This window comes from Aythya fuligula, chromosome 8 (assembly GCF_009819795.1).
Source record: "Aythya fuligula isolate bAytFul2 chromosome 8, bAytFul2.pri, whole genome shotgun sequence".
Classification (NCBI taxonomy): Eukaryota; Metazoa; Chordata; class Aves; order Anseriformes; family Anatidae; genus Aythya; species Aythya fuligula.
Window position 1 is genome coordinate 4,868,591 of NC_045566.1, and position 13,831 is coordinate 4,882,421.

Here is a 13,831-nt window from a genome sequence, read left to right on the forward strand (position 1 = left end):
AAGTCCTTAGGACCAAGGGCTTTCCTGTAGGTGAAAGGAGAGATTCGAGCATAGAAGCAGCAACTCGGGGGGCTGTGATTTGTCACGTCAATGTGAAAAGCTCATCTGTAGTATTGCTTGGGAATGATGGAAGAGCTCAAGCACATTGAAGTGGCCTCCCTGGAGCAAATCTTCACCTGCTTTGTGTCTTCCTGAAAAGGCTTGGCAAAAAAAAAAAGTGCTTTGTAGAGTGGGGCTCCCTGCTTTAGAAAAATCCTATGTTCATTTATTGTGGTTGCTCCTCTCCAAATCATATCACTCTGATCTTTTATTTTCTTTATCCAACACCAAAAACAAAATAGTCTCTTCAGCAGGGATTTGCCCAGAAACTGAAGAGCTGTGACCCTTTCACCCCTTTCCCCCTTGTGCATAGACATTGCACTGGTTGTGCTCCTGCCTCTGCTCAGTGGCAGTGGCTGGGCTGCATGGTCACCCCTGCCTCCCTGACCTAATGTCCTGTCCATATCCCCACACCAGAGATCATATCCCACCACAAAAAAGAATCATTTAGAACAGAAAAATAAACTTGTGTGTGTGTGTGTGTGATGTGCTACCATGTGTGATCTTCCAGCCAAGGACGCAGATATTACAGCCATGCTATTTCCTTCACACTGCCCTACCCATTGCTTCCACTTGTTGGCAAGGTAAGATTCCAGTCCCAACCCCACAATGACACCGAGGATTGATATTTAATATATCTCCACAGTAATGAGGAAATGTGATCTCCTTTTAGGCTTTTAAAGCTAAGCATTGAAAATTGAGTGTACTCTACTTTGTAGCAAACACGCACAAGAGACCTCTGTAATATGCTGTTTTTTCAAGATTAAAGACCTGTTACAGGCGTACAACTAAGCAGCAAAATCCTCTTGATCGCCTAACATGTGATAAGGAAATGATGCCCTAGAAAAAGATTCCAATTTTCAGGGGCTAGGTACGTGACAGGCGCAGAAGTGCTAATTCTTATTAAGGCTGTGGTTTGTACCCAACTGGAAGATTTGTGGTGTCATACCACCAGTGCCGTGTGCCAGATGAGCATCATGCTGCTAGAGCATAGGCAAGCTCTAATTAATGGGTTCACATTTGTCAAAAAAAAAAAAAAAAAAAAAAAAAAAAAAAGCACCCTAAAAAAAAAACTTATAACAGCATTTTTTGTTAGCAGATCAGTATCCAACTTCATCTTGGACCAGCTATCTTCTGCCTTTCCACAGCAGGGGTGCAGCGAGCACAGAAGTATAAAGCTGGTATAAATTCCATATCATGTCCCTCGGCTAATTTGACAAAACACAATCATGTGTCCATGCCTGATCCACATTAGATTTATAGTCCTGGGCGAGCTGGTAGTGCACAGATCTGGTCTTAATAATCCTGGAACCACAGCCTAAACCTATTAGCTGGAAGCAGTTATGTGATTCTTAATCCTATTTTGTGTCAGAGCAGATGACTGCAGCAAGACTGAGCAGAAATTGCATGTTTTTGCCTAGCTACGCCTGCCTTGGGCCTGAGATTTTTTGAGAGTTTGGGCCATTCCAGGCACTAATCATAAAACTGATGTTTTGGGGTCAGTTTATGGGAATTGAACCTAGATGCCCAAGATCCCAAAGCATGAAGACTTGTCCTGGGGCAAATAGACTCCTTTTACTTGAAAGATGCTTATATTATGTGCAAAGAAATACCATCTACCTTTGTGAATCCACCATAAGAGCAGGATAAAAGCTCCCATGCTCAATGTGATTTGCATGCATAGTAAAGATTGTGAACAGTGTTCCCAGAAAACTTAACGAGAGACCTGTAGTGCAAGAGTTCACCATAAAAACTCAGATCCCTTCCTTAGAATGATTTACCTATACTAAATATCTGAAAATCATAATCATGTTGCTTCCCCAGCAATTAGAAATTTTTATATACTACATTTCTTTAATAATAATAAAACTTTATATATATATATATTTTAAAAAGCCATCCCCTTACAAACACATTATTAAATTACAGTTTATAGCTCTTGCAGTGGGGTAAATTATGGCTCTTTTATTAAAGAATTTTATAAAGACTGGAATTTTACCGACATGCTGCTCGCTGCCAATAGCTGGCCAGGCTGCAAAGGTGCAAGTTGCATCTCACAGAGGTCTCCTGCACACCAAGAGGGAATTTCTGTTGGGCTTTCCAAATACAGGGATGCCACAGAAAACATCTCTCAGCTCCAGCTCTGAGCCTCTGATCTTTAGCACCCATTATCTGTGTTGTCAATGCTGTATGCTCTCTCCCAGGAGCGTTGGGTGATGGGTAGACCCATGGAGGAAGGAACTGTTGGACTAAATGATCTTCCAAGGTCCCTTCCAATCCCTAACATCCTGTGATTCTGTGATTTTGTTACTGGTTTACTCTTGCTGCATTAGTTTAGTTGCTTCTTTGCGAGTGGCCCTGCTTCTCCATAGGGACTGGCCCACCTGGAGCTCTTCACCTCGAAGCACTTGCACATGCTTTTTAAACTGCAAATCATAAATAAAGCATTGGCAATATTCAGGCTGCATAAAGATGCAACAAAAACGCAAACTCAAGTCACCATTCCAGCTATGCCAAGGGCAAGTTTGCCTTCAGGACCCGCTTGTCCTCTGTGTTGCCCTCCCTGCACTTACAAATTAATGTTGGGGAAAGGAAAATCAAATCCCAGATATTAAATGGAAAACTTAGGCCTTGTTTTAAGTCTGTATTGCATTTTCCCCCTTCTGCAGGCTTGTATCTGCCATCAGTAGCTACCTGCTTTTGATGGTTGATGCTGAATTTCACCATAAGAGCAGACCCGCACACGCATGTGGTCACTGAGCTGAAGCTCTGACAGCCTCGCCGGGGGCTGATCCTGCGGGAGAGCTCCTTGTCTCCTGCTCTGAGCAATTTCTGCACGCAGCATTTGGCACTCCAACAGGAAATTAAGGGCTGTAGGAAAGCAACCTTTGGCCTTTAATTCACTTTTTAATAAAATCATTAAAAGAAACTTACTCCCTGCCAGACATTATGGGAAATTGCTTTAATGATACTTTTAAGCAAAACACATTCACTCAGCTGTATGCGTGGCTTGCTCAATACCTTCAGCTTCCTTATTTATGTGTTTGCAGTATGAAAATGGTTTGAATTATGAAGTCAGGGTAGAAAATTCTCTGTGAACCTGGCCATGATAACAGCTAGGGACCAGGTTCTGTCTGTTAAATACTTCTTTAATGTGTAAAGGACAGTTTGAAAGTTTTGCTAGCAAGGATCGATAGGTATGAGCCAAAGATGAGCATCAACAGGAAAGGACAAAGCAGAGGGGTTCTGTGTCCCCTCTTCTTGCTTTGAACAAAAAGGGTGCCATTAACTGCACAAGGTGTGGGTGTAAAGCAAAGCAAAGAAGCAGTTTGTGGGAACACAAACCTGCCCGACCACAGGCTTAGCTCCCCATCTGACTGTCCTTCCATTAGCTTTAGTTTGCCATTTCATTCTAAGCTTTTGCAAAAAAATCCACAGGATTTTTTGTACTAGAGAAAAGGCAATTCTTGCTTTATCATTGTTAAATTCATAACTTACCACTTGGGCATGTAGGTGTTTATTTAAGAAATTTTAGTAATTGAACTGATCCTATGGATAAGTAGATGGCTACTGAGGACATCTTAAGAATTACAAAGGAGAGCCGTGTTAAACCCCATTGCTCAGTTACAGCAGTGAAATTTTAAAAGACTGAATAACTTTTATGGAGTGCAAAATTTGCCCTCACATATTTTGATTCTTTCTTTCCCATTGTTTAACAAAATGTTAATCGACAAACCTGGTAGTCGGTTTTCTACAATCAATAAATTCTAAGTCCAAGTCACAGTAGCTTTTATGTCTGTACGTTGTAAAAGTAAATTTACATCATATGTCAAACATTACACATGAAGACAAAAACAACGCTGATTTCGAGCCCTAAAAGATATATGTGCATCCATAAAAGCAGCAAGCTGTGTCCTGAGTACAGCTGGATGATCATGCTCTGACCAAATGGCTTTTTGTTGAAAACCGGAGATTCGTAGGACTCAACTGTTTTCCAGAACTGCATCTGTTTCAGGGAGCTTTGGGAAATGTGGGAAGAGCCCCTGGGTTTCTGCCGGTGCTGGGGAGCCCTCATTTTCCTGCTCTGTGGCTGTAGAGCAGCTGAGGGGACATGCCAGGATCCCAGAGGCTTTGGGATGCCCAGAGCAGAGTCCAAATGAAAGCTGCATTGCTCAGGGCACCACAGCAGTCTGGTAAAGTACAGTCACCAGACTGTAATGGCATGAGAGGAAAGACCCAGCTGTGCTAATTAATCACAGGATGACTTGACACCACCAGCGAGATCATGAGAAAGGCAGATCTGATCCTGACAAGATGGACTGCGCGGACATAGGAGGCAGGGAAGCCTTTTCAAAGGCCTCATGGGCTCATTGGGGGTCCTGGGTGTATTTCTGTGTACTTCCCAGGCCAGGTAAATACCAGAAGAAATTCAGAAAAAAGTCAACTAGAACCACCAGGTAATAAGCAGCCTTTCTCATGAAAAAAACAAACATAAAATCTGTGCTACCTCCAACCGACTGAAATGCAATCTGAGGAGGACACATTATCTATCTAGATATATATTGGAATAGAGCAATGCAAAGGAAAAAGAAAAAAAAAAAAAAAGGCAACAAAACAGTGACACATTGTTTTAATTTAAAGAATAAATGTGGCACAAGAAGGATGGAGTATAATCTATGCCCATAATTACATACACGTACAAGGAGCTCTGCTGCCTAGAGGAAAGCCAGACCAGCACAGCTTTAAGGCTGATGGGATCTCCACAGAAATTCCCCCAGCACACTGGAGGTAGCAGAAATCTTCTTGCAGTGGCTGTAAATATTTATTTTATTTTTTTTTCCAGAAGTGAATATATATTGTTACTTATCCTAACTCCAGGAGCCTGCACTTCAGGGACTGGGGAACATGACAGAAAAGGAAAAGGTGGATCCAGAAGAGCAGATCTGTTCACAGGCTCATTGTAAGTGGGAACATCCTCTGTGAAAAAAACCACACTGCTTCTAGAGAATACAAATCCAATGAAAGCATTTCCAGAACATTTTCCAATGACATGACATTACTTTAGTTGGGTGGACTCATCTCTGGCTAGTTGTGTCCCCATTCTTGGCTGGAAACCTCACAGATGAGTAAAGAAAGGGACGCCACCTATTCCCATGAGCAAAGAGGCAGTTTGAGCTGCCCTCTTCAACAAAGAAAGCCCCTGTGTACCTTTCTTATGGAAGGAATTTATTAGAAAATCCCTAATGAAAATTAATGTACTTCTGAAATGAGCTTTTTATCTAATACCTCACCAGCTTGCTGGGAAGCAACTGGGTGGAGGCAAGCAGATTTCATGCTGGATCCAGTTAACATAAACTGCCACCTGGTGAATGCCAAAATGTATTTTTGCCTCTGCTAGGCGTGGTCTGGTTTAAATTTTGGAGAAGGACTGATGCTCAGATATTCACATTGTACAATCAGGGCTTACAACACAGATGCAGGTGCCATGAAATCATCGCACTGTTTCCTCCCAGCCGCACTGCAGAGAAGGATTTAATGTAATGCATGGGTTCCTCCTGGAGCCCCCAGGCCCTTCCTGCTGATCCAGCTGCCTTCACATCACAGGTGGAGGTGTCTCAAGAAGCTGTCCTGCAGCACCTGCATCCACACAGGAATGAGAATACTTCTCTTCCTTGTGGGGATGGTAGAGGATTATGAGGGCAATGAATGAGGCATCCGAACCCTGTGGCGATGACACCAGAGTAGTGTCCAAGGGAGATGTGGAGTGCAAGGCTGCAGCAGCTCCTTTCAGGCAGCTCGTGGCATCACAGGCCCACTCTGAAACCTATTGACACCGGGGGACTCCCACTGACTTTTATCAGCTTTGGCTCACATCCTTGGCATCTGGCTCATGCCTCTTTATTTATAATGTCATGCATATCAGAGGCAGCCTCCCAGGGAAAATACGCCAACTCATCTCCTCGCTCAAAGAAGCCATTTAGCTGCGATCATAATCTGTGATTTCATTGCTAGACCCTATTTGCCTTCGCAGTTAGACTCTCCAGGGATGGAATTTTATTTCCTTGGCACAGCTTAAGCATTGTGCTGTGCAAATCTATCTCTCTCTTTATCTCATGCATACCTATGTAATAAGTGTGTATGTGATGAATAATAAGTACATAGGTGTTATGGGCCTCCTTTGGATTGCTATGGTGCTATAAATAGCCCCAAAAGTGCAAATAACTCTACTGTGTGCCAGCTCTAAGCTTTCTTGATATAGCCATAGCACTGTAAGGGAGTATTTTTATAAGCAGAACATTTCTGAATAATTAATCTTTCTGATATAAGACACGCATACCAATTCCAAATAACCCCTGTATGCATTCTTGTTTGAAAGGAGAAAAGAAAGATGGGGAAAAATTGGAGCTAAAGTTAGGAGCTAAGATACAAACTACAGCCAGGAACATACAGATTATTTTTCTCCTTATCCTTACAATTCAGAACGTATTTTCCCTATAAAGTAAATGTATAAAATATCCAAGCACACCTCTGACAGGATCGCAGCTACACATGCAGCAGTGGGGTGTAGGGATGGAGTGCTGGACAGTGTCTTCTGCCAATAACCACCAAGTATGGTCCCAAAAAGTCAGCTCCAAGCTCTCGGCTTTGCAGCAGCAGGCATGCAACCTGTCAGATGCCCCGAGGCATCTGTGTGTGACTTATAAACACATCCAGGTTTTAGCTTTAGCAGCTGTAGCAGAATTCACTGGGCTGAGATGGGCAAGAAACACGTGCAAGGCAGGAAGTTTGGTGGTGTGCTCATCGTTTCAGTGGGTGTTTCTCTGCACTCCATTATTTTTACGGGAGCAGAAGGCATCGGCACGTGGCACACCCAGCTGGAGGAGGCGGCAGGCCATGGGGACACCACTTTCAGTATTACTCACGACTTTCTATTCACCGTCCAGCTCGTGTTGCCATTCCTGAAAGTCAGTCTTGCCCTGCCTCAAACAAGTGGTTCATTACCCCTCCAAAATGGAGTTATGGGATGGCCTCTGTACGGTAACATCAGAAACAAAATGGCCCTGAGTCTTTAAACATGGTTAATCAGACACCAGGATCTTCTTAAGAATGAAGGCTAATTTCTACTTTTTCCAGTTGTCTCATCTATTTTCTTCTGTGCCATCTGAAGGCTTACAAATCAAGCCAAAAGCATCTTTTGTAAATAAAGGTTGAAAGAGCTTTGCTTGTCAGTAATGTAATGTGAAATTATACATAATATACGAAATTAAAAACAAACAAACAAACAGAAATCAGAGTGGCTTGTGAGAATAACACACTTCTTCTCTGACTAATACAAAAGGCATTGTCAGAGCACTCCCAGAGCTGGCATTTATAGATGGCCTCAGCCTTTGAAATCCTGCAGTCCTGTACTGCTGAAACACCGATGAGCTGGCAGATGTGGCTGATCCTCGTCCATGCCATGAGGTTTGGGCTGCAGGTCTGGAGGAAATTTGACTTCTCCTTCACCCAGGACTCTGCCATGGAGGTGTTGGTGTGGAGGGGAGAGATCACTGTGATTTATCATGGTATGCATGTTGGTGGACCAAACAACCTAATTTTGGTGATGGATAGCCCAGCCTTGCAACTGCAATCCAGATCCAGGATGGGCTCAAAACCAGCCATTCAGTTTGGAAGTGTGGTTTGGATTATCCATGCTAATTTCTGCTCTCTGCCTTGCAGGAGATTCTGCTGCTGGTGGCTGCAGGCTTACATTTTATCATTAAGCTGCAAGGACATATAAATAGTCTAACTATAGCTAAATCTGTCAGAGGAACTACATGAAAATCCCAAGAAACTTGGACTTTAGCAGCAATTGTGGTATTTAGCATTGTGTTATTGTTTTGTTTTGTTCTCTTTTGTTTTTTAAAAACATTTCTTTATGATGACTTTAGTGGGAAAGGAAAATTGAATTTGCAGCTTTCTTTTGGGATTTAGAAGGATTTTTGCAATACTAAAGACCAGGACTGACCAAAAACCTCTCCCCAGATCCACTGAACTCCCTCTGTCACAGGGATGCCATGCCTGAAATGTGCTCTGTGCACAGCGAGGGTCCCCTAGACCTTAACAGGTTGGTCCCTGGTACTAAACACCTGGGAGACAAAGACCAGTGCATTTAATACCATTACAACAGGGCAGCTTAGCATCACACAGAACATCACACAAAGCTTTAGGTCTCTATTGCAAGGTTATAAATCAACCTCAATTTACATGAGGGGACAAGTTCAAGTTGAAGTTATCAGGGATGACGGCTCAAGTGGCATCCTGTACGTCAGGCCCAGAACTGAATGACCCCTCTTTTCCTTTTGCCAGAGAAACAACTGGTGAGAACGTGTCAGATTTTATCTCTGATTCATGATTTTGGTTGGGAACATAGGAAATTTTTAGCTGAAAATAATGTCTTTTTAGGGGCGTGTTACAACATTTTCCTGACAGGCTTTTATTTTTAAAAAGGGGGCAATAAACAGAACAACACCCAAATAATGACAAGATTGAACTAGACGGGCATGTTTAAGCATTTGTCATCGAAGAAAAGCTGAGTTTCTTGTCTCCAAAGGGCAACTCATGAATGAGTTTCCTTGCAGCAGGACAGCATAGTAAGCCTTGGCCTGTGCCACTTGTGCAGATGAGATAAGCCTCTGCCAGATCTTTCATCTTCGTCCCCTGACAGGAGGTCCCCAGTGGTCCCCTGCTGAATTATCAAAGCACTGCTGACACACCACACTCCTTCCCACCGTGAGGTTCCCCAGGACCACGATGTGACCATGACATCCTACAGAAACCAGCAGCTGCTTCTGCGTCAGCACGGACGATCTGTGGCCTAGTTAGAGCACTTCTACGTGTCAGAGTGCTGCAAGGAAGATGGGGTCTTATGATCCCCTTAAACAACCAAAGCTCCCCCATAATAACAATAAGAACAATAATAATAAATATAATAACTATAATAACAACAACAACAACAACAATAATAAACAACCTACAACAACAACAACAATAATAATAAAACTACAGAACAAAACTTCATGAAAACTTCTCAGTCCTTCACTGGAGAGCTGTCAGATCATCTAATCCATCCGTATGCACATCTCAAGCAGAGAGACATTGCTCTTTCCCTTTGTGTTAGATGAACAGCAGCTTCTTTCCTTTTTTAATTTTTTTTCCTTTCTTAAGGAAATTGCAACCTTGCAGCAGGCTGAGCTACTCAGAGGCAGAGTTAAAACAGCCTTCGCAATCCTCTCCACTAGGAAGCAACCAAACACACTTAGCAGGAACACTACGTGTTTGATCACTTTTGCCAAATTGTTTTTATGCTACTTTTCAACTGCTTTTAGCATTCACAAGACTATAGCACGTCTCGAAACACAGGCCATAAAAGCTCTTGCTGTTCCCAGGAAAGGGACAAGAGGTCCTTCACACATCCGTGACAGCTCTCTGCTGCTCTTCTGGCTTTCAGTCCCATGAGTGACCGTGTGAGTCCTGCAGAAATGGCCCAACAGGCTGCAGCAGACTGCCCTTTGTGGAGAAGGAAGGCACTCAGCAGCCTCGTGGCCATCCAGCTCAGAGCCTGCATCCCAACAAACGCGAGGGGGCCGTGTCTGCTTCCCTCTCTGCACCTCGACCCACCACAGAGGCTCATGACAGCCGTGGGCTCCTCCTCATCTCAGGGTTATCCCCCACCAAGCCCCTGCAGCGGCAGCCAAAGCGGTTCTGGAAAGCGTGGTGAGCAGTAGCATTTTTAAAACATTTAATTCCACAGAATTAATTTCCCAATCCTCATTACCATGTTTCTGAAAGTACTCCCACTTGTCTACTGTGCAGTAAAGCTAATTAATTTCACTCAACAACGTTACATTTTAGAGCTGGAAATATCTTTTTTTTTTTTTTTTTTTTTTTTTTTTTTTTTTTAAGGAAAGCTTTGTGATCAGCCAGCCCTGTGGTGAGGCAGCACTTATTGTTCCTCAGTGGGAAGAGACTTAGAGACACATGCTGCCTAAAGCACGGTTATTAACCCTAATTCCTCCAGTAAACAGCACACCAGTCCCACAAATTGTTCTCTCTTTCCGATAAGGAAGGAAAAAAATCAATGAAAAAAATTGCTGGTCATCGGGAAGCATACTGTGGCTGGAATTTTCCAGCGAGCTCAGTGCTTCTAGCAGTGGCCAAGCCTTCAAGAGAAGCTCTTCATAGTCCAAAACAAATGTCTATGTTTTCAGAAGACAAGCAAAGATTAGGCACTGTCTGGGAAGAGATTCCACTTTCTGTTGCTTCCAAGTTTTATTTTTGCACTTGAGTCTTGTTCTGGTGCCTGGAGGGCTTGCAGAGGCTTCTGACGAGTGCTCCTGCTCCTGCTCCGTGCTCGATGCTTCTGTGGTACTGCTGGTTGCTGCCCCTCAAAGTCCACTGCAGCTTAGGGGTGGCCTGGCCTCATCCTGCTAGTCTGGGCTAGGCAAAGAGAGACAGAGAGGGAGTATAACCTCCCCAGAGGACTCCTCAGAGCAGAAAAACCCATCAGGTTTGCCCTCTGGAGCATAAGAGAAAAGCCTCACAAATGCTCACACCCCAGAAAAGCGCACAGAGATTGTATCGTATTGCCGGCTGTAGCACAAGCGAAATGAGAAATCAAAGACACTGCAGACTTTTATTGTTCTTTTTAAGTTCTCTCCCAGCAAATACGGTGCCCATATTTTACAAGGCTACAACACAATAATCTACCACCACCACTTTAACGACCAAGCAGTTGCAGAGTTGATCTATAAACTGATGTTGCCATTTAATGTGGTTTCCAGTGAACTGTAAAATTTATAGCTGTAACTAACACCCCCCCTGCCCCTCTCTCTTTTATGTTCTCCTCAAAAACAAGCTGCTCCACAGCTCCAAAAGGCAATGGGCAGAAAATCAATGTGTAACCTGACGTGAGCTAATTAGGATCATATTCACATACCACGGATCTGCAGCCTTCTGGTCAATTAAGCGGAGATTAATGTCTAACACTGGATGGATGAATACCACCAAAAGGAAGGCACAGAAATATTCAGGTCCGCCCTTCTTGCGCAGCCTCTTTCACGAATCCTGGCAAAGCTGCAGTGCAGAGCAGAGACCCTCTGGGGTCTTTTTTTCCATGGGTTTTCTTCCAGTCCATCCCTTGTACACCTCTTGGCTCTTTTTTGCCATCATCTCTGTGCCATGCTGTGGGCTGGGAAGCAAATCCACTGGCACCCCTGCTTCAGCAGCTGCCTGGGGTGCACTGACAAGGGTTCCTGTAAGGTGTTCTCCACTTCTGCTCATTGTCCTGCTTCTTCTTGCACCCCATTCCAAGTGATCAATGGGATTTAAATGAACTTCGTTTCAGGCCCATGACATGGGGGGGGGGATTTTGTTCCAAACGAACGTAATGTAGGAAAATCTTGTAGGGTGCACATGCATGCGGGCTGATTTAAGCTCACTGTTGTGAAAGTTTGGAATAAAACCCAGCAGTCTGATCCCAAAGCCCATTAGCCTTTGGAAAGCCTCCCTGTGATGTCAGTGGAGTTTGGAACCAGCTTTTGATGCTTTCTGGTAAGGCCTGATGGAAAAAAATGTCCAAGCTTCATGGGGTTGGGGGCTGGTGGTAAGGAAAAGGTTTTTTTTGATGACCACAACCTTTGCAGGGGGTGAATATGCTTGCTTGAAGTCCGTTGATATTTTCTGTAGCAAACACTCACATTGCTTCTGTCTACTTCTTGGCAGTCTGCTGTTTTTTTGGGGGGGTGGCGATTTAAGTTTGTGACCTTATGTGAGATCACATTTAATGTTTTAATCTCTGTAGCAGCTTCCTAATGTGAAGGAGGCTTCAGTTCAAGATTTTATCTGGATATTCAATCAAAACCTTGGCCTTAGTTCCCCCATCCACCCACCCCCACTGCCTCTCTACTGCAAGCAAGCCTGTCTGCAAGCAATGGATGCTCACTGCCCCCATGAGAAAGAGGGAGGCTTCTTGGGGGGATGGAGAGAGCAGCAATAAGGGATGCTGAGCACCCTCAAGCCTTCCCCAGGTGATCTAGGGAGCTCCTGAGGCTGCAGCCTGCTGCTACTAGTGATGAGAGAAGTTCATGGTCTTCAGCATCATGCTTGCAGCACTTACATGAGCACAGACTTGCTTCAGCCTGGCTTGTTTGGAGTCAGAACATGAGCAGCGATTTGGGGTAAGGCAACCTCACAGTGATTTTTGGAGAATCAGCATGTTAAGCTCATGCTAACAGTGCCATGCTTTTTTATTAAACAACAAAGCAAAAGAAAAGCAGAGGACCAGATTCTGTTGCAATTTGTGCTAGTAAATCCCATCATAAGTCAATGGGTAATGAACTGGCCAATGGAGAACCATGGTGCTATCCCACATAATTATGGTCATCCCCATAGACATCGCTGGAGGTGGAAATGAAAGAGGAATTGGAATTTGGGACATTCAAAAGTGTCAAATCAATTATTTTTTTCCCTTGACTTAATACAGTGTCTATGCTTGCTGATGAAGACTGCCCACTGCAAGTCCCCCTGCTCTGCACCATGCAGTTATGCCAAGGCACCACTGTACAAGCCAGCAGACATGGTGCTTGCTTTTTGCTGATAGGGCTGGGAGTGGAAACACCAAGAAACTTGCAGGCATCCTAGCAGCACTACGGGACATTGATGAAGCACCGCGATGCAGAGCCAGCCACTGTGTAACCAAAGAGCCCATAAAGCAGTAACAATAAAAGAGCAGTGCAAATAGAAACAAATATTATCTCTGTGAATCCACTCTGAACATTTTACAGCAAGGAGAGCTCAACTCCAGTTTCACAAAATAGGCCAGCAGCTGTGCTATTTATACGCTCACCACCAAGCTTTCATTAATTTTAACGTGTGTTAATGGATGCCATGTATTATTCTGGGAGACTAAATGTTAGATTTGTTTAATTTCCTTAAATATCAAATATAGTTCAAGCAAAATAAACCATGGATCATACCCTTAAAAAAAAAAAAAAAGAAAAGAAAAAAAAAGAAAAAAAAAAGTGCCAGTTTAACAGAATTCAGACAGAGCAATGATTGATCATATTTACAGCATTTATAGGTTTGGAAATCTCCAAAGAAATCTGAGGAAACCTAAAGCCTGCCTTCATACATGGAGTGAAATTCCTCTTGGTAATGCATAATTATTCCACAGGTCTTTACAAAAATCCTTTTTAACTATACTTAAACATTCCACAATCTTTTCGAAAATCTCCAATTTAGAGGTGATGCTTATAACAGGCTTTTTTAAAAAATTAAATTTTTTAATGCCATTTGCAGATCCTAAAATTTCCCTCGGATTTCTTCCTTTTCCTAAAAACATCAGTATTTCCAAACAGTGATACAAAGGCTTTGGAAACAGAGACCCTGTGTTGTTTTAAAAAAAAGTTCTCAAATATGAACTGCATACAGCTAAATCAAATTGCAGATACAAACAAACCTACTTCTCACCTCATCTTGTTCCTTAGGATTTAATGGAAAACTGGCATAAAGCGTGGCAAGAGAAAAAATGCCTGCCACAAAAAATAAATCTGTCAAACTCGGGAAAGTCCATTCTTCAAAGGAGGAAAAAATACAATGAAATCGTGAGAAGTTTATGGAATAAATCTGTAACTGATTTGGCTCCAATATTTAATCACCTTCTGCTACCTTGTAGTGCGATGGTGTTCACCCT